At 36.2% G+C, this 21,049-nt stretch overlaps 1 protein-coding gene across 3 annotated transcripts in view; it reads left to right on the top strand.

The window, feature by feature from the left end:
• Window positions 1–21,049, top strand: part of LOC120766646 — a 361,298-nt gene that overhangs the window by 257,105 nt on the left and 83,144 nt on the right. The gene's annotated exons all lie outside the window — the stretch shown is intronic.

Raw genomic sequence — 21,049 nt, 5'->3', positions numbered from 1 at the left:
TCAAAATTATATTTTTCGGTTTGCTCGTTTGCCATATTTGCTCTGCATTTTTGCGCCGAAATGTAATAAAACTACGGTCAGCAGGCAACACGGGCAATGTCTTGTATTTGTATTCACCGCGCTAATTAAACGCGGAAATTCGGAATTTAATTCTTGGGCTACATGCTGGCCATGTTTACTCTGTGTACGACCAATTTGAAAATGGTTCGACATTTTTTTAAATTTTTCTTGAAAAATATAAACGCATAAGAAATATATTAAAATACACAACATTGACTTATATTTACATACTTTTTTAATGAAAATTAAGATTAAATGTTACGGTGTCGCTGTCCACCGTGATATTTTAATAAGCCGCAATCGAATTTTGACGCAGTTAAATGAAATATCGAATGAAAACAAGACAAACGTTAATTTCAGTGGCACCGAACATATAATACCCTACACATAAGAGTATTCGATGGATTTCGTATACAACTTAATTTTGATGAAGTTTGTACAACAGCTGTATACTACAGTGGTCGAACCTCAATAAGATATTCGGAGATTATATATTTCGTGCCAAAATCCGTGAGGATATCTTAATAAAACCCAAAAGTTTTCTACGTAAGGATTTTAGCACCAAAAACTGCGGCACTTATTCTTCCTTACTGGCGTAGGCACCGCTAACGCGGTTATAGCCGAGTTTACGACTGGGCGCCCGTCGTTCTTCCTTTTCGCTGGTTGGCGCGAATTGTAGATTGCAAGTGTAGCCAGGTCCTCCTTCACCTGGTATTTCCAACAGTGTAAAGGTCTTGCTCTTCCTCTGCTTCCTCGGCGGGTACTGCGTCGAATAATCTCAGAGCTGGAGTGTTTCCATCCATTCGGACGACAAGACCTAGTCAGCGTGGTCGTTTTATCTTAATTCGCTGAACTGTGTCAATATCGAACACCCGAATTTGCCGTCGCTAATGTCCAAAGGACCATAAGTCTTCCGAAGAACCTTTCTCTTGAAAACTCGTAATGAAAACTCATCAGATATTGTCATCGTCCATGCCTCTGCACCGCATAGCAGGACGGGAATAATGAGTGACTTATAGAGTATGGTTTTTGTTCGTTGAGAGAGGACTTTACTTCTCAATTGCCTGCTCAGTCCGAAGTAGCACGCACCAGTTGGCAAGAGTTATTCTGCGTTGCACTTCGAAGCTAATATTGTTGTTGGTGCTAATGCTGGTTCCTAGATAGACGAAATTATCCACAACTTCGAAGGTATGACTGTCAACAGTGACGTGGGAGCTTAATCACGAGTGCGACGACCCTTTTTTTGATGGCAAAAGATATTTCGTCTTGCTCTCGTTCACTATCAAACCCATTTGCTGTGCTTAGGGAGGGACTAGCTCACGTATAAATAGACAGACGTTAAGAGAGATATGGCTAATCAACTCAGTTCCTCAAGCGTGGTCATATATATCTCAACTAAGTAGCGAGTTCACATTTAAAACCGGGGTCTCTCACTCTCCATGTACTTACTTTGGTTCGCAATAACTTCACTTACACAACATTTTTGAGAACAGCAAGCACACTTAATTTCACTGTGGCGTACGGTAGCTCACTTAAACCTAAGCGTTGGTTCACACACGACACCTTTTTTCTCACAACTCGTAGTTTGTAGGGCAAGTGGCGACTAGAAAATACGAAAGGATGGAAGAAAGGAATGCAAAAATTGCACTACTCGTGTTACCGGTCCCGAAATTCGCTAGCGAACAGAATAGACTACGCCAAAATAGAAGTTACAGACAGTGAGCAACAAAAGTTTCCACCTCTAAAATCGTACTAATGAGTCACTCATTCACTGCTGGGTCACTTTGCTTTAGCTGGAGCGAACTTTACTTTGTTGTTAGTTCAGAAGAAGCACAGTTTTGGGCAGAAGTATTTTTTAACCCTCCGAGAGATATGGTTGCTGTATTTATTGATGTTGTTGTCATGCTGCGCCATAGAAGAATTTCTTGATTATCCCTGTTTTATGAATATTTAGCTGCTGAATTAACCACCGGCATTATACAGATATGCTCAATTGATATAATTTCGACACGGAGTTTATACCGGAGTCGGGGCATAAGGAACAATTATAGCACTATTTTTTTCGGTAACTTGATCGTTTTAGTGTAAAATATTCGTTAGCTTTTGGGTTGCAAAAACCAAAAATATAAGTTTTTTTTCTAGCACAGGCTGGCCCAGCTTTCCCAAAATCACAAGATGGTATTTCGAATAGAATACGTTTTCAAATCGATGTACAGAATTGATCACTATAGCATGCAATACAAGCTGAAAGATCAGAACTAAGTTTTCGTAAGGAATTTTTGTATTTTTGAAGGGTACTTTAGCTTCTCGGCAACCGAAGTTGACGATTTGTTTTGTTTTGAATTTATGTTGAAAATCTGTTATTTATTAGTTCCATCAATCATTGAGATTTGTATATATATAAGATTCTATAGCATTAAATCCTCCTTCTTGAATTTAAAATTTATCCTGAATTTAAATACATTTTTCTGAAGAACACTCTTCCAGTTTACATAAAAAAAAATACAACAAATCTGCATCACACTGATTCAATCACTAAAGGCAAACTCTGCGCTCTTTGCAGCTTCAACAAGCCTTTAATTATACTTGTTGTTGTTGTTGTTTGTATAACTTTTACAATTTTTGCTTTTGCTTGCGGTCGTTGCTTTTGTAAATTAGCATTCTGCATATTAAAAACACTTGGCACAGTTTCTCACTTCCCTGTGCGCTGTTCCTCTTAGCATCAGCCAATAACAGATTTAAATACAAAAACAACAAAAACTTGCCTATTTATTGCAAATATAAACGAAAAAAAACTACCAACAAAAGCAAACAGGGGAAAATTATGATTTTTTATTAAATAATCTTGTCTATGAGTGTCAAAACAACAACAATAACAGCAACCAGCAAATACACAGCCACTTCGTTTTAATATTAAATGCTGAGTTTTCTTTTGCACTCGCTTTTCCAGCTTTCGACGTATCTCATTAACTTTATTGCAAGTTTAATGCAGCAAAATACAACGGTAAATTTATGTGTTAAATTGCGTTGTTGTTGTTGTCCTTGCATTAATTTCATGTACACTTTCGCAGACATTGTGTACCACGTATATAAAGCCATAAAGAGAAAAGCCTCTCATAAAATGCACATAATAAAAGAAACGGTCGCTGCCGCCACACCGCTGAGGCAAGCGCAGAGCCACACACACACACTTACATACAAACACACTTATAAAACACGAAATTACCGCATGTGTCACAGGTTGGCGGGCGGTTGGAGAGTCTCCCCATTCCCAGCGCATAATTCGATTGTCTTCTGAGCAAAGTGCTCACACACATACAAACATATATATCAGTGTGAACGCCTGCTTATACCGTGCTGTGTCGGCTGCTCCGTTGCTCTCCTGCCGGCAGTTAATCATCCGTTTCATTCATTTTAATGTGATTGCGGCGCTTATTAATTGGAAGTTCAATATTTTCCAATTTCTCGGAACTCTCAATCCGTAATTTATTGCATTTGTCAGAGAGTAGCTCGTCTTAATGCTTTTATTGCTCAATTAATTGGAGAGCGATTTACTGTGAAAATGTGAAAAAGAAGTGGAAATCAGCTGCTTGCATTTGCAGATAGTATTTTGAAGTGAATGTTACATCCTTGATTTTCATGCAGGCCAATTTTTCAATTCCCCAATTTACTATCACTTTTTGTAGGGAAGATGCGATCGCAGAGAGTAGAGAGCAGAGAAAAAGAAAACTAATATGAGGGAAAAACAGTCAAATTCAATGTGAGCTTTAACCATTTTTTGTAAGCCCCTTTGCTAGGCTTAACATCTTTAAAGTATTTAAAGTGTTCAATGTTGAATTGATTTTAAGTATAGCTTATGTTTATAAGGCCTTATAATGCGTGTAAATTAAAAATGTTTTTAGGGAATAAACAGTCTAAAACTTTCTAGTCTTATTCATTCAAATAATAAAAGTCTTGTTTTTGAATTTTCGATTGTCATTCTTAATATTGACCTTTACATTTGGAAATTATTGGAAAATTCTAACTGCACAACATGTCGTCGCGATCGATACTTTTTCGTCCTTTTGTCATCCTAATAAATATTTGGATCAAAGAAAATAGAGGCAACAGAATATTGAAATTCTCTTTAATATTAATTAAAACTGATAGTTGCCGGTAAAGAATATAAGCCGGTCGAATGCCACACCAAAAATCCGAAAACGGACTACAAGGCAAGCATACAGCCAAATAATTTCGCAAAACAACGAAGAAATGATCCCTAAAAATTATAATATAATCTTAAAATAAGTATTCCTCCCCATAATACATTTGCCCCTATGAGACAATGAACATGTGGTCACAAAAATTAGATAATAAGTTAATAACTCCGATGAGTTTATAGTTTGATTAGCTGAATAATCAGCGTCTTCCTTCCGTAACAGTCGACGCCAGAAGGCATTTGCAATCTCTGAAATTCTAGGATTTATCCAATTTCTTCTGAGAACTGCGAAGAATCGGTTGAATGTTCGACGAGAACAGCTCAATTCAATGTAAACAAATCTAATGACTGAGTATTTGAAAACTGAAGAAACAGTTCCAAGTACTTTACAGAGAACGGCAAAATGATGCCAAATCTTTTACTCTGTTTAGGAAAAAGCAAACTCAGTATAATATCTTAGACCGGCGTAGGGTTATGGTTCATTTGCATTACTTTTGATATTTCGAATCTATTTTAAAAAGTTTTCATCAAACATACAAAAGTGGGAAGAAAAAAGCAAAAACTTCACATTTGACCTTTCATTGTGATACTAGAGTTTTGGTTTCCACGGCATAACTATGAACCCATGATTCTCCACCAGTTCGGGGTCATCACGTACTGAGTCCAGCATCATCTGAGCAATGTCAATGCGACGCACCTTGACAGCATAAGTAAGGCATATGAGTACCAACAAAACAATCTAAAATCAAATACAAGTAACCCGTGAAAATTCAAAATTCGTGATAATTTTTCTACAAACCTCGTGAGTTAGTTACCAGAATTGTCATTTTAACCTCTTAATAACAAGTAGGTTTCAAAATTGGTGTAATTTTTAAAGATAAGTACATTTTTCTGACATAATTCGATTTTATTAGTCAAGAAGGAAGAAGGATACACGGTTTAAAGCAATACTTCCACTTTTCGTCTCATACTCGGTCCTCTTGTGCTGAACTCACAGTTTGAACGTTCCTTATTTCGCACAACACTTTAGCATTCTGCTTCATGAGAAATATTTACTTCACTTTCCTTCGTGTCATTTATCCCAGCTATCCCAGTTAGACGCGCGAAGCTTGAACAAGCCTCATCGCATTTTTCAAGATAACAAATGTATTGGTTTCTTTCCGTTCTCTTAATTTCAAAATCATGTTTATTTGCATAAATAAGTTAGAACATAAGTTACAGTTAGTATTATTCCAAGAATTGGTGGAAAAATGCGTACCCCTAGCACTCAAATATATAAAAAAAAAACCTGCTTCTTCTCTCTTTTTCGTATAAAAATTGGTTTGAGGTTTCATAAAATGAAGCTAACTACGTCTGAACTCAGCCGAACCTATCCTAACCTAAGCCTAACCTTACTTATTATAATGCAAGAATATTTACACCATTAAAGAATGTGTTACGATGTTTGTAACAACCTGAGTCTGAGGCCTTATAAGATTTATACTATACATAACTGATCAGCATGATACACAGAGTCCGATCTGAAAGCTTACACACGTCTCTTTTTTACCTAGACGTTACTGATTTGTGAGAGCCGAACGTATCTATAAAGGTGTAATGGAAACTATGAAAAGTACCCTCCATCAATTTTGCGGATAAACCAAAGTTTGTAATGAGTTTATAAAAAGTTCTACTTCAAGTTCAAGACTTCTAATCCACTATTGAGAAAACACAACCAGTCATGCGCGCATAATGCAAACAGAAGAGGAGTTTTGTGATTTCAAATACAAGAAACTTCAAGTTTTAATTTGCGAGACGCCGAGCACGCTAACCCATTCCTTAAGCAGAATTCTACATTGAGTCTCAATATTACAACTTTACCTGCATACATACACTTCGTAAACGCAGAAACTAGCGGCACAATATCAGAAGTACAGTTAGTTATTACTACTGCCGTTGAGACGCCGGTGAAAGGTCGTTTCGTAGTAAAATTGTATTCGGTTATCAAATCTTTGCCGTTAGTTTACGAAACTTTTCCATTTGATTTTCCACTTGATTTAATTACTTGAATGAAACTGTAAAATTATTTCCGCGCAGCGAAACAACAAAAAAAAAAGAAATTATATAAACTTTTCCTCACTGAGCCACTTAAAAGTGTTGAGAGAGCAGCATTCATTGTCTGGCAGCTACCAATGAGGTGGGAGGGGTGTGTAATGAACTTGAAAGAAAGCTAGTAGACAGCGGCACGCAGTTGGCTTTTGGCATTGCCAACCACAGAAACGCGCATAATGGCGGATTAACACGTCACATGCGTGGCTTGCCAGACGTCAGAGATTTCCGCCCACCCAGCCACACGCCCCGGCAACAACCTGTCAGGCACACGCCCAGCTGACTTTTTTCCACAAACTCACACACTCTCTCATACGCGCCGGTATTGAGTATGATGCATGAGCACTCAAGCAAGCGCCGAACGTGGCGTGGCCCGGCGTGGCAAGTAGACAGTGAAGGCGGCATAAATTAGACACGAAACAAGAGTTGGCTAAGTAATGCGATACTTGGCTCAATGGCAGCAGCTGAACAGTTGCGTAGCTAGACTGAAATAGTCAGTTAACTTTCAGCCACTCTGCTCGCCTACCACATACACACATATGTACATACACAAATTTAATGGTGGCGTTAAGCACTATATTGTGTGTTGCGTGAAGTGAGTGGCTGTTGCGTGGAAGAGGCGTACTTGCCGTTGTTGCATGTGTACGTGTGTGCACCAAAGCGTCACTAATATGTTTTGTTGTTTTGTTATCTGCTCGGATTTATTTACATAACCTGCGGCCTAATGTTGGCAAACATACTAACGCATACAACTACATAGATTTGTATGTATATTTCTTCCACACATCCTTGTAGTTTATTTTTAACCCGTTATCCATACTCATCCCTACGGCGCCAACTATTATATAAACTTGCTTTTGTTTTTGGTGGCTCAAATCTGCCAAAAGCAAGCATATTTATTGTATTTATTTTGCAAACTTCTTCTCGTAGTTGTTTTTGTATCTTTCTTTAATTAATATTTACTTGCGTTAAGCAAATGTGGTTGCGTTTTGGGGTTAATTCGCTTAAATAGCGTAATTAATTGCAGACTCGATATTAAATGTTGCCCTTTAAACGATTTGCCACTTTCGACATTTGGATGTAAGTTCAAACACGTAAATAAATGCAATAAATATTTGTGCCTCAAAATAAAATGCTTTTGGTATACAACGAGATGTTTATGTGTGTGTTATTTCAGTCAATATGAATTTGTGTTTACATATAATGAGAATTTTAGAATTAATAAATGAATGCCGACCCGTTTGTGGCCTACATTTTGGCGCAAAGGTAAAAATAGTACACAATATCGCAAAATTCTACACTTTAAGAGAAGCAAAACACTACTTACTGCTCATGTTTGATATACCATATACATACATACAATAGATTGGTAGGGAAGCTAGGCTTTCAACTATTAAAATATTTGTGAGTCGAGAGTAAAATACTCAGCAAAAGTCGTATTTGATGTACACCTTAGCTTTGACGCTGTTCACTCTTTTGTTCTTCTTAGAACATATGATTTCATCTATCAAGCGTGAGTTGCGTAGAGTAAGCGAGCCCAGCGTGATCAAGCTGTGCAGCAAATTTAAGAGACCGCCTGGCATGATTTATGGGTTTCCTCGCGCTAAAAACGGTCCCTTTCCAATATTTTTATATTTTCATAATAATAATATAATAATTTTACTAACAATAATAATTTTACTAACAATTTTTCATTATTCCAAAGATAATATTTATAAATATTTTATGAAATTTTCAAATTATTTTAATAGGTATTGGACGAAGGAGAACTAAAAAAGTTAAAATTGTATTTTTGGTCTTCATTTTTACAAAGATTTGCAGTTTTTGGAGAAAGTAATACTTAATAATTTAAAAAATCTTTGTTTCGAGACCTTTAAGTTATATCTCGAAGACCTGAGTAAAATTTCGTTAAGTTGTGTTGAGTAGTTTGCGAGAAATGTTGACAACCGACTTTGAAAACTATTTCTCGGATCATCTTAAGTATTTAGGACAATATTCTAGAGATGCTAAGGAATCAAATAAGAATAGAAAAAGGACTTAATTAAGAAACCAAAAACAATTTTTTGAAGTCATAAAACCCATTAAACGTCCATATTTTCACATACCATTCAACTAATATTTACTAAATAAACTCTTGAGTTACGTAGCTGAGCCGGGGCTACATTATTTTAAAGGTTTTGGCAAAGGCTTTCAGTTTAAGTCCAGATCAATTCAGAAAGCACTTACATGTTCAGGAACAAAACCAATTCAAAGGGTTCTGATAAGATAATCGCTCGAACCAACAGTAAAAGTACAAAATATAAGGGAACACTAAATATAATGGGTTAAAAAAGGCGATTTTTGGGAATTAAATTAATTAATTGGATACTGTATGAATTATTTCATAATTTTAAGGGAAAATTTATACATATTTCATGAACAGTGAGGAAAATGTTTTAAGCAAAAATTTAAATATTTTTCGAGTTACAGGCGACCACTGCCAGTAGAAATAAATTCAAAAATTTCCAAAATGGCGGCATTAGAAACCAAATTTTCTGTTAATCGGATCATTTGTCTAGGACTAATCACTCAGGCTGATTTGAAAAATCCAGGTTTGGGAAATAACTCATTTAATTGAATTGTTTATAAAACTCAAAAATTACTTGAGATAATAGTTGGAATTTTAGTATGTTATTTTAAAGATGAAATTAACGAAATATGACGAAAATCGATTTTTTTTTCACGAGGCAATTTGAACCAAGTTTTGTTTCACGCAATACTTTTTTGGTTTTTAATTATTTTTTTTAGTAAAAATATGTAGTAGTAGTAGGTTTGAGAAATGGTTTGAGCTCTTTGTATTAATCATAAGATTCCATTAAAGTTATTTAAAAATACATTCGCATTCTTGGAATATATATACTATTTAATAAACTTATTGTAAAATTATCAATTAGTTAACTAAAACTTATGTCAAATAATAGCTAGCAGTATTTTAAAGAGGTTTTTCTTTAAAACTGGAAATTTGCTTTTTGTGAGAATTTGTTTATTTCGTTTCAAATAGGCTTTGATTAGTGCAATTAAGGTGTTAATTCAAATAATTGTCAAATGAAAAGTTTTATTTTTTCAACGCAAAATTTAATAATTATTATCTATATACTTCATTTATACAATTTTTAATATTTTCAATAATGTGACACATTTTTAATACTGTAGTAATTTTTCTCCTTTTATTGCTTAAAATTAAATTTTCATTAGACGCATTTAGTTTTTAATTTCGCATTTTTTTTCCTTATTTGGTTGAGAAGTGCAATACATTTGAAATTTCATTACTGTGTACTTATGCAAATCAATTAGTCGCCTCGGCGTCGATACTGAAAAACGCTATATATTTTCCAATGACGCCATAAAAAGCGGAAAATATTAAAAAGTTATAAATGAATTATGCAAAAAGTTATGAATACACATACATACATCTGCATAAACATTTATTTTTACGTTGGCTTGTGATTGGTTTTTTTTTTTACTGTTGGTGAGTTGGCAGCAAAATTAAACCAAATAACTACAAATAATAATTACTGTCAAAATGTTCATAAACAATTGCTTATTTTTAATTAATTAGGCATTCGCGCACACTGCTTAAGCTGTACATGCATGCATGTGTGTATGTGTGCGTGTGTGTGTGAAGCAATGCTTTGACACACTTAAGTACATGTTACTGTTGTATGGGTTTATACCGGGCAGTGAAATTTACTGGTCTGAAATGGTTTACTTTTTAACTAGTGTTAAGAATAAGCTACCTAGTCAGCTGACTGTTCGATTTCCCTCACGAAACCGTTATTTTGTATGTGTTTATATATTATAAGCTGTTAGTAGACAACTTTTGTTATGAAAGCTTCAAACTAGTGCAAGATATACCGGAAAGTGACTAGTTAAATTGTATTTAAGAACAGAAATTTTTGAATAAAACCTCAATATATGACGTATCCGAAGTTAAATTAACACATGTCTTGAAAGTTTATTCAGATCCTTTTTGAACTAGTTTTAGACTTATTTCGAAAATTCTAGTTCCTAAATAGTATATTGGTTCAAGGCAATGTGTGCATATATGTATATATACATAAAGTTATTTATGTAATACAAAATTACAATTAACAAATAAATTGTTGACAATTCTCTCATCTGCCTTTGAACTTTTACTTAAAACAATTAACATACATGTTATTATTTTTTATTCAATCTACTGCAATTGGAGTTATTTGGTTAATCAGAAAGCAATTATAATTGATTTTTTTTAACGCAAAAATTACAAAACACATATAATTTGCAGACAAAATAAATTTATATACATGTATATGGTTTTAATTTTCTCTGTTATAAAGAGTTAATGGCGTCTAGTTGACTAAGTATTTTCTTGTTTGGCATTTTATCGGACCCAATGAAGGCAGCATTAGATTTGGAGCCAAAAATATTGATTTCAAATGAAAAAGCCACAATGGGGGCTTTAGTCCTATAGGACATTGCAAAGCTCTGATACTAATTTGGGACGGAACTTCGGCATTCCTGATAGAAACTGATATCTACTAATATATGACTATTCTTCTTCTTTACTATTAATATATATTATTACTATTCACTGCTTACGCGTTTATAGTCGAGGTACTATTACTAAAAAATACGGTGATCCATTTCGAGGTTCCTACTTTTTTTTAAATAAAAAGTACAGAATTTTCAAATTTAACTGCGAACTGTGTATTATTATTCAAAAGTACATTCTTTGGCATTTATTTTTTTTTTAATTTTCTCTTTTAAATGTTGGTCGCGGCTACGTCTCATATAGTCCATTCGTTGAGTACAATTTTCGATGACCTGTTCGAGCATTTCGACTGGTAACTGGCGAATGACACGTGTGATATTTTGCTCCAAAACCTGAATCTTAGCGGGAGTGTTCGCATAGACTTTAAATTTTACATATTCCCACAGAAAAGAGTCTATCAATTTTTGAAGAAATATGGACCGATGATCCCATCGGCTGACAAACCACATAAAACCGTTGTTATTTCTGGATGAAATGGCAGCTCTTAAGTCTCGTCAGGTTTCTATTCGTCCGAAATGCGGCATTTTTGCTTGTTTACATAGCCACTGAGCCAGAAACCGGCCTCATCGAAATATGGCTCAAGAACGTTCGATTTTCTTGAAACCTTTTAAGAGCCCATAGAGAAAAGCGATGTTGCTTGGGAAGGTCGAGCGGCTTCAGTTCTTGCAAAAGCTGTGTTTGGTATTTAAGATTTCGACGTAAAAAGCGCCAAGTCGTTCCATACGTCAATCAGAGTTGCTGTGGACGGCGCCGAATCGACTCCCCACGGTCTTCACAAACACTCTCCACTACGGCTGCTATATTTTCTTCACTGCGTGCTGGACGTGCAGATGGAGCAAATTTTAAGTAGACGTCTTTGATATTGGAAAAGCCGCGGATCTCTAATGCATCTACGTGGACAATCAAGTAGCAATCAAGGCTTAAACCTCGTTTCGAAGTGAAACTTCACTTCTTCTGGGTGGTAGGTTACAAAGGCCTCGAGGGCAATAAGATAGTGGACAAAAATGCCAAGAGTTGTGTACGGATGTTACCCGAAAAAGTGAGAAGCATATGAAGGAATAACGGGATGCCATGAAACGGTCTAGCTGGGTGCAAAAACCGCAAAAGTCTCGGGTAAAACGGTATATCGGAAATAAATAAAGTTACTAATGGTATTCGATAGAGCGGACTGTAGCAATATATATGCAATACTCACATAATCTCTTCTGCACTAGCTTCGTACTGGCAAGACAATGCTTTAAGCATATGGATATCCCACCGTATGAGACACTAGAGGCCACAGATTCTGTTTAAATTTGCATCAAGTGCTAAAGGAAATTACTCCTCATAGAGTTTTAATAGAACTCCAGCTGGTATCTTAATGAACCTTAACTGGTCTATGCGTGGCTTTTAACCTACCGACTTATTTTATAAATTTTTTATATTTTTTAATCAAAATGTTTAAAACCCCCTTCTTTCATAATACAAATAGTTTCTGTCACGAATTTTCAACTTTCTTTTATTCAGTATGTGTCAAGTTTCAAATAAATAATAATTTAATTTCAGATCCTAAATCATTCTCTTAAATCTCCTTGAAGATGGCATATAAAGAAATACTTTTTTTATATTTGAAACTTCGCTATGGCTGTTTTGTTTATCAAAATCTAAAAATCTACGTATAAAGATTAAAAAAATTTAACGAATTTATTTTGCTGCTGAAAATAAAATTGCCCAAAATGTCTAAAAATGTAATAAAATTTTTATTAAAAATTCATTTCATCAAAACAAGAAATAAATGCTCACAAAATGATTTTAATATTCGCTCCGCTCAAGAAATTGATTACCCAATTAAATGTCTCAATAATTTTTATTACACATGTGCGCTCACACAGTCAAAGCAAATAGAGTTAACGGTTATAATGAATAATTCAAATGTCAAATAAAAGCGCCATGAATAAATTATGGATTATTTCAATTGAGTTTGACACTTATTATGAAATGAGCAAATATTGTTCACACCAAACACACACACACCAGCACAAACGCAAACAGTGCATGCAAATATTATACGCATACAAACGCATGTGTCAATTCGCTTGTAACGCAGCTCCCACCCTGTATTATAAAATTTTATTTGCCCATTAAAATGTATATCTGTTTAACACTTTTTGCCACAATTTGGATTGTCAATCGCTTTTCGGTCACACAAAGTGCAAAAGCAAGCCAAAAGGCGCTTACTTGTGAATGCAAAAGCAAAAGCAGCGGATAGCTAATAGAAACGTCAGTGTTGGAATAGGACAACATTTAGTGGCATATTCACAAGGGACTTGTACGACATGGCTATGTGTGGTGACAAGTGTGGCCAATCTGGTGAATATGGCGAACATCAAATCTACAATTGTGACAACGAAAAACGTCTACAAAGTTTTACTTTGCTCAAACTGAGATTTTTATACTCGAATGTAGAATCGTGGATGTTAATATGTATTTTGTGTAAAATCCGAGGCAAGGTAGAAATTCATGAGCTCTGAGGTTTAATTTTTGAGTGTGGTTTGCTAGTTATAATGTTGGAGTCTCTATGATGAATATTATTATTTTTTTTATTTAAAAATAATTATTAATGTTGTTCTCTACTAAATTTTTATCTCTCTTTCTCTCAATCTCTCTTTCCTTGATTATTTTATAACAGAGGAAAATCTTACAGATAGAGGAACAAATAGATATGTTTTTAAGAGGCAAATTGTGTGCGTGTACGTAGATAATATCTGAGCAACTTAAACTATGATTTATACTGACTTTCTCAGCATATATTCCAAATAAGAACGAGAGGTGTAGTTCTATAATAATTTTGCTGCACCAGCTAGAGTTAAAGAGATCCAATTGAGGACTGTAGAAAATACTTATTGTAAGCGAAGTATAAATCTTCGAAGCAAAACATATGATCTCAATTCATAGAGTCGAAAGCAAGCAGGGTTATCTTGAAAACTAGTTCAAAAAAAAAATTGAAAAAATTGGTTTTAAACCGATTAGCTTCTCTCTACAGGGGCTTCTAATTCGCGATAGCAGTTAGCGCGATAAAACTAGTAGATATTCACAAGCATTAACAACTCGGTCGGCCATTGGCCTTTGCTGAGCGAAGGAGAGAAACGCAAACAGTGGGATCAAGGATTACTGTGTTGCTGGTGGTGCATTAATATTTTATTAAACGCCTAACAAGTCCCCGCGGTTTATTTGATGCCACACATAAAAGGTCACTAGAGACAGCGCACGCCGAAGCAAACCGGCAACGCTTCACTGCCCAACAGTATGCCACAGATGATAGTTGCGTGCCAAGCAGACTTATAGACATTCATAAAGATACCTACATACATACATATGTATATACCATATTCGAAGCACTATGCGAACGCGAGCCTTAAATGCCGAGAGGCTCCAAGGGAGTTCTCCGTTTTCGATTTTTCATCCGAGCAAAGCATTACGATGTCAGCTTCCGTTTCTATCTCCGTTTCCACTTGATCCGAATGCCACACATCGCATCAGCGGCGCATGAAAACACATGTTGGCGGCTCGTGTGGCAAGTTCCTTATTTTCACATGCTATTTGTGGCGAAGCTGCAAGCGCCAGAAGTGTAAACAATTTTGACTTTGTAGATGTCAAATGTTTTTAACCACCTCTTTATCATCATTATGTTAACTACACACTCTTCTGTCTAAGTTTTTCGTTTTTTGTGGCTCTCTGTGCAACTTGCCACAGCAGCTGCGGCTTTGCATTTCGATTACGGCGCATTCAGCGAGACACCTCGGAGTGTGCCGTGTAAATGCTATCAAATTGTAGCACTATGAGCGCCACCTGTAATGTGCAACCAGTTACGTGCAACATGCCGTATGCTGCATGCCACGTGCACTTAAAATATCAAAAATATTTGTTCTCATTGCATTTGATATTTTTATTGTTTTCTCATGTGACTACAAGTTGATTGCTGCTGCTGGTCCCACTTCTTATATTGCTGTTGTTGTTGTGGCTGATATTATTTTTATGAATGTTGCTTGCTACATGCCACATGTGAGATCATTTCATGCCACAACGAATGCCATAAAGTAATGGAAAATATTCTCGCAAACACAGGCGGGAAGTGCAACTCACATACATATGTCATATATAATAATATTATAAGGGTGGAACATTTTGCGAGCGTCAAACGGTATTTGAAAATTTCTAAAAGGAAATGAATATTTCGCTCTTAAATATCGATGAGTCATATCCAAAGCTCTCCAGCTCTTATGTTAGATCAAATTAATGCCGCATTTGTATATGTCTAACATCCAGGGTAATATCTCTTTTTCGATAGTTAATTAATTATTAAGGTCTGTGACTACGAATACCTATTTTATTTGTAGGAGAAGGCAATAAGATTTAAGTCTAGAAACATTCATAGAAAAATTAGCACTGCTTTTGATTTATTTTAATACTGTGGCCTGTCCTAACTCACATATGACAAAGTGTTACCGAAGTAAGGGGTGCTTTAGGATCACAGTGACCCCATTTCGGTTTTATTATGCAGTATTGCTCACAGCTCGCATTTGATTTTCCACCTTACCACTCATTGCTTCTTTTGACCCCATTATTTGGACTAGACGCGCTGCGTGAAAATAATACCCTGGAGCTACAGTTCAGGCGTTATTATTTTTATGAGGCACATAAAGTTGTGTCAACTTACGTAAGCTGCGTTTACCTGGGGGTAATCATTTAAATAGATAAAGATTAGAAAACGCATAGAACACTTTTACTGTCAACGCAATAAAATATTCTAAAGTGAACAATACTTAAATCGATACTGTTATAAAATTGTTCAGATCGGATCACTATAGCATATATGTAGCTTTTCAAAGTGGCTGATTAAAAATAAAAAGAGTTTTTCAAAATGAATTCTTCTTCTTTGCTGGCGTAGACCCGGCTTACGCGGTCATAGCCGTGTTCATAACAGCGTGACAGTCGTTCTTTCATTTCGCTGGTTGACGCCAATTGGAGATTTGAAGTGTAGCCAGGTTCTTCTTCTAATTCACTCGGCGGGTACTGCTTCAAATACTTTCAGAGCTGGAGTGTTTTCGTCCATTCGGACGACATGACCTAGCCAGCGCAGCCACTGTCTCTTAATTCGCAATTTCATCCACTGCGGTATTCGCTGTTGTCAATGTGCAAAGGACCATAAATCTTTCGCAGAACCTTTCTCTCGAAAACTCGTAACGCCGACTGTTCAGATATTGTCATCGTCCACGCCCCTGCACCATATAGCAGGACGGGATGATGAGTGACTTGTAGAATTTTTGACTTTACTTTTCAATTGCCCATTCCAGACCCATTTGTGTTGCTTCTTTGTCCAACCTGGAGGAAACAGAACTAATGGCGCGATTGTTAAGGCCAATGATATCGATATCATCGGCGTATGCTAGAAGTAATACACTTTTGTAGAAGATTGCGCATTCTCTATTCAGATCTGCAGCGAGTCGCCTTTCGAGCTGTGTACACCGTTATATGGGTTGTTGAGGAGGCTTATCCCACGTGGATAAATGCTATTCGAACTTCTTTCAGCAGATTGAAGAAGTATTCCCTCCATAACTTCAGTGTGCTCTGGGCAAAGAAGGTATCTTTGGCACAACGGTTAGAAAATTCAGCCTGATTAAACATCCTCCAATTGGTTGAGGGTGATCGACTTTACCGGGGCCCGAAATATGGTTATCTGTAGTACTATTTTCCAGCAAGAAAAATTCAGCAAGCAACTTGGCTGCCCCGGGATCGAAAAGCCGCCAACCAAAATGAATGTTAAAAAAAATTTGCAACTAAAACCTCCTTCAGTTTTATTCCCATTTTGTAGCTAAATTTTCTTGCCTTAAAATATTCAAATATATGATAATCTATAGAAGAAATGAAAAATTTGATTTTTTACTTTTTTCAAGTTTAATTTGTTCAACGTAAGGCATTAGTTTACTACAAAAATCACAACACTTCGCCGAAAAATACCGTATAGCTCATGAATCATTTAGTTTCCAACCAATCCTCTTGAATCACACACGAAATTACGCTTTTCCTTCACCAACGAAATTCGAAATTCCTACCAATGAACTCTTGGCCCCAAACAAATTTATTATAACACAAAAGTTTGGGCCACGTCATCGATGCAGTGATAACTGCTGTCCGCAAGGGGGCAAACAGCCACATTATCTTCGCCTGAACCGCAGTCATTCACGAAAAACTTCTTTATCTGCAAGCAGCAGAATTTTCAAAAAACAAAAAAAAAAACGAAAATAAAATAACAATTCTGCTGTCACACACACATACACATTGGTGTACTATGTAGTATCCACCCGACTGGTCAGCGCGCAAACAAATTTTGTTCGCAATAAATTTCTGTCCGGTTTTATCTAAATGCGCTGCGATGGACGTTGAACGAGAACTCGAAGTAGAACCAGAATAAGAGTGGAACAAGTTCTTATTTTCATAAATGTCGGCGGCGCATTGTCTTTGTGGCAGCGCTGACAACTGAAACGACTGCAGGCGCAAGCCAAACTCATATGTAAGCGCCACTCTAACACACATATAGTATACGAGTACATGTGTGTATGTGGGTTAGTATATGTATGTATGTTTGTGCGTTCGTTTGTATTAGTTACTTAAAAATAGCTTTTTGTGCTTTCGCTTGAACGACAGCAATGCCAAGCCGTCTAAATGCCGCTCAATCTCGGTTTGCGGTCAGCAGCGGTCAAAGCGCTCAGCGTACGCACACACACATATGTATATATACAAATATATATTTTCAAAGGGTCTACTGTGACGTAACTGGCCCATTTTGCACAGTCCGTTGGACAGCTTGAATCCGTTTGGAAGTTCAAGCCCCAAATTGCATGTCTGTGTGCTTGTGTGTGTGAAAATCTGCAATTCAACTTTCCACTTTTGTGATTTATTGCAGCGTGTGGCAAATGCACATTCCATGTACAAGCGAATTAGTGAGAAAAATGGGAAGGGCGGGAAGTTGAGGGCATTTAACGAAAGATGGTTGAAAATTGACGGAAATTTTATAAAAACATATGTAAATATAATATATAATATATAATATGTATGTATATATAAATGTGAGTTCGGAAATTAAAAAAATGAGCCAATTATTTAAAAAAATGTGACAATTAATTCAAAACTTAAAATGACTTAACATAGAAAAATATTAGAAGGTAACTTATCATAACATGGCAGAATACAACTCAACATATCATAACTTAACTTACCTTACCATACCTTATCTTACCTTAGCTTAACTTAAATTAAATTAACTTAACTTAACTTAACTTAACTTGACTTGACTTCTCTTAATTTATCTTAACTTAACTTAACTTAGCTTAACTTATCTTAACTTAACTTAACTTAACTTAACTTAACTTAACTTAACTTAACTAAACTTAACTAAACTTAACCTGACTTAACTTAACTTAACTTAACTTAACTTAACTTAACTTAACTTAACTTAACTTAACTTAACTTAACTTAACTTAACTTAACTTAACTTAAATTAACCTAACTGAACTTAACCTAACCTAACTTAACTTAACAGAACAGTACACAACCTAACATAATATACCTTATAACAAATGTAGCATAGCATAATGTAACATAAGATAAAATTACATAACAATTGTGACGTTACATATCTGCACAGAATATTGTTACCAATTTTTTTGCTATACAGTCCAACTAGATTTTATTTAAATAAAAAATGTCGAATTGCAGTAATGCAATCTCCATCCACTTTAAATTAAAGCTCTTTATTAAGAAATCTCAAACTCTTGAAGATGCAACCAGACCGCATCGTGAGGCACCATATTAACTAATATCAATACACCTTAGTCATTTTCTACAATTATTTTTTCGTAAATGACACCAAGCACTTTGAAATGTTATACCACTAACCACGTAAGTTCGAAGAACAAACTTCGTCCAACCACGGACTTACTTCTCACCCACAGCCAACCATCTCACCACGAACTTGCTTCTTCCGCAGCACTTGCAAACAACGTCCCTCATCTTTGGGGCTTTGTAATTCTACATAAGCTATCGTCCGCTCTATTTAATTCCGCTTGCAATTCTTTTGTCGAGTTGCATGCATCATGCCTCTTTGCTGCTGTTTCCATTTCTTCTGTTTCTGTTACTGTGCCTTGCTTTGCTAACTTACTTCTTACGCTTTCGCAAACAACTTTTATTTCATATTTCACTGTGCACTTAGTTTCGACAAAAGCAGTTCGTTTAGTTTTACTTAAGTTCGTAATTTTATTTCTTAAACTTCGACATTATTTTGTTCTCCCTTTTTTTTTTGATTGCACTCTTTTATTTCTCATTTTGCTTGCTGAAAACTTTACTTTTCACTTCGTTTTCGATCTGCGCTTAGTTTCAACTCGTTTGTGTTAGAAAATTTTGAGGTTAGTTTTTGCAGCGCGTCGACAGAGAGCGCAGCGCAGAGCTGCAGCAGAGTGCAATGAAAGCGGGAGAACGAAAAACAATCACAATCACACACAAAAACTATTGCGGATGGAGTATTAAAAAGTTTTAGTGAATTTTTATTTTTTTATTCTCACTCCTGCTTTAGCATTTTTGAAAATTCGAAACGTTCAGCGTCTTTCTTTCGAATTTCTAGTCATTGCTTGCTACTTGTAACCTTTGCCTGCGGCGCCACGACCACCCGCCGGTCATTGTGCGCGCTTATGAAAACGCTCTATGTGCGACCATGCGTGGCATGCACATGCTAAGTAATGTAACGGCACACAATGAGAGGCGCTGTCGGGCCTCCCGCGCTTACCGCCAGCTGTCAGCATGTCATTCGCATTCATTCGCTGGCTTTTCGACAAAACGCACACCACCCACTGCGTATGAGTGATCGCAAATATTGCGCTGCTGCGGTGGTTATACCCAAATGTAGACGTTGGTGGCCTCCCAACGGCAGCCAACTCGCCTTTCGTTTGTGTTGATATCCTAATCTGATGGATTTTTCGTTATGCTTGCAGAAAGTTCTGACTTCACTTTGCTCGCTTATTCATCCCAACTTACTTTTGTTTCAGCTTCAAAATTCTAAATTTATTTGCAAGTATTTTTGACTGCTTTTTCTTGTGCGGCTTTACACAAAAGAATGCAGCAAAAAGTGTTGCACATGCCAGTGATAAATGAAAAGTTGGAGTGCGCATCTAAAATCAATTTTTATGTTCAACAAATTTAAAATGTTTTTTATTCCAAATATATTTCTTATGTGCTCCTATTCTTGATTTGTAATTGACCACTCACTGCTAATGCTACTCAGCAGTCACTCAAATAATCAGCTCCGCCACTCAACGTCTCTTGACACCAATCCTTGCTATGTTCACCAATACTTCAGCACCGACTCGCCACCAACTCGAAGGCATTATTATACATTAATGGCGGCATATTCGCGAGTTTCGAGAATTCCTGATCAATTCTCCAATTTGAAGCGCGCCACTCGTGTACCTAAGCAGCCTTATAAATAGCTTCGTGGTGCCCGTTGGTCTAACACTTAACCGCCTTAAATAGCTGCTGCTCTTCAACTACACTATTACGTACACCACTCACACACATACACTTACTTAGCTGACATACAGTTCTTAGCTCATATACACACACTCACACGAACCGAAAGCGTGCATTCCTTAAATCCTTTCGTTAGCGGCTTGTGGTTGCGCGCCACTTTGTCATGCTTTACACAATTTAGACAACTTGATTTGCCTCACCTTCCACCGACACACCGCCCACCACTCACCACTCGTAGCGTTTAATTGTGTTCTCCTTATCCACAATCCACTCAGCTGAGTTGCCAAAGCGTTGGTAATCGTGGCCTGTTCTCCATTGCCGCCGAAAATATTTTTGTGCTGGCACTTTGGCCGCGAATTAATTAAGATTCCTTAATTTTGGCAACTGTCGGTGGTGGATTAATAACGGTAACAGTAAGTGCCAAATTTTGGTCAGAAATGTGTAATGAGTTGTGTTAGCTGATTATTTTTTTGAGAAATTTCTTACAAAAAAAAGAGAAATTATTAAAATAGTTGTAGGCAAAAACTTAGTCCCACTATTTTAATCTTTTTACTCTATATTTAGCAAGCATT

Source organism: Bactrocera tryoni, chromosome 1, assembly GCF_016617805.1.
Source record: "Bactrocera tryoni isolate S06 chromosome 1, CSIRO_BtryS06_freeze2, whole genome shotgun sequence".
NCBI classification, from domain to species: Eukaryota; Metazoa; Arthropoda; class Insecta; order Diptera; family Tephritidae; genus Bactrocera; species Bactrocera tryoni.
Note: the sequence above shows the minus strand (reverse complement) of the source record. Positions and strands in the feature narration are given on the sequence as shown.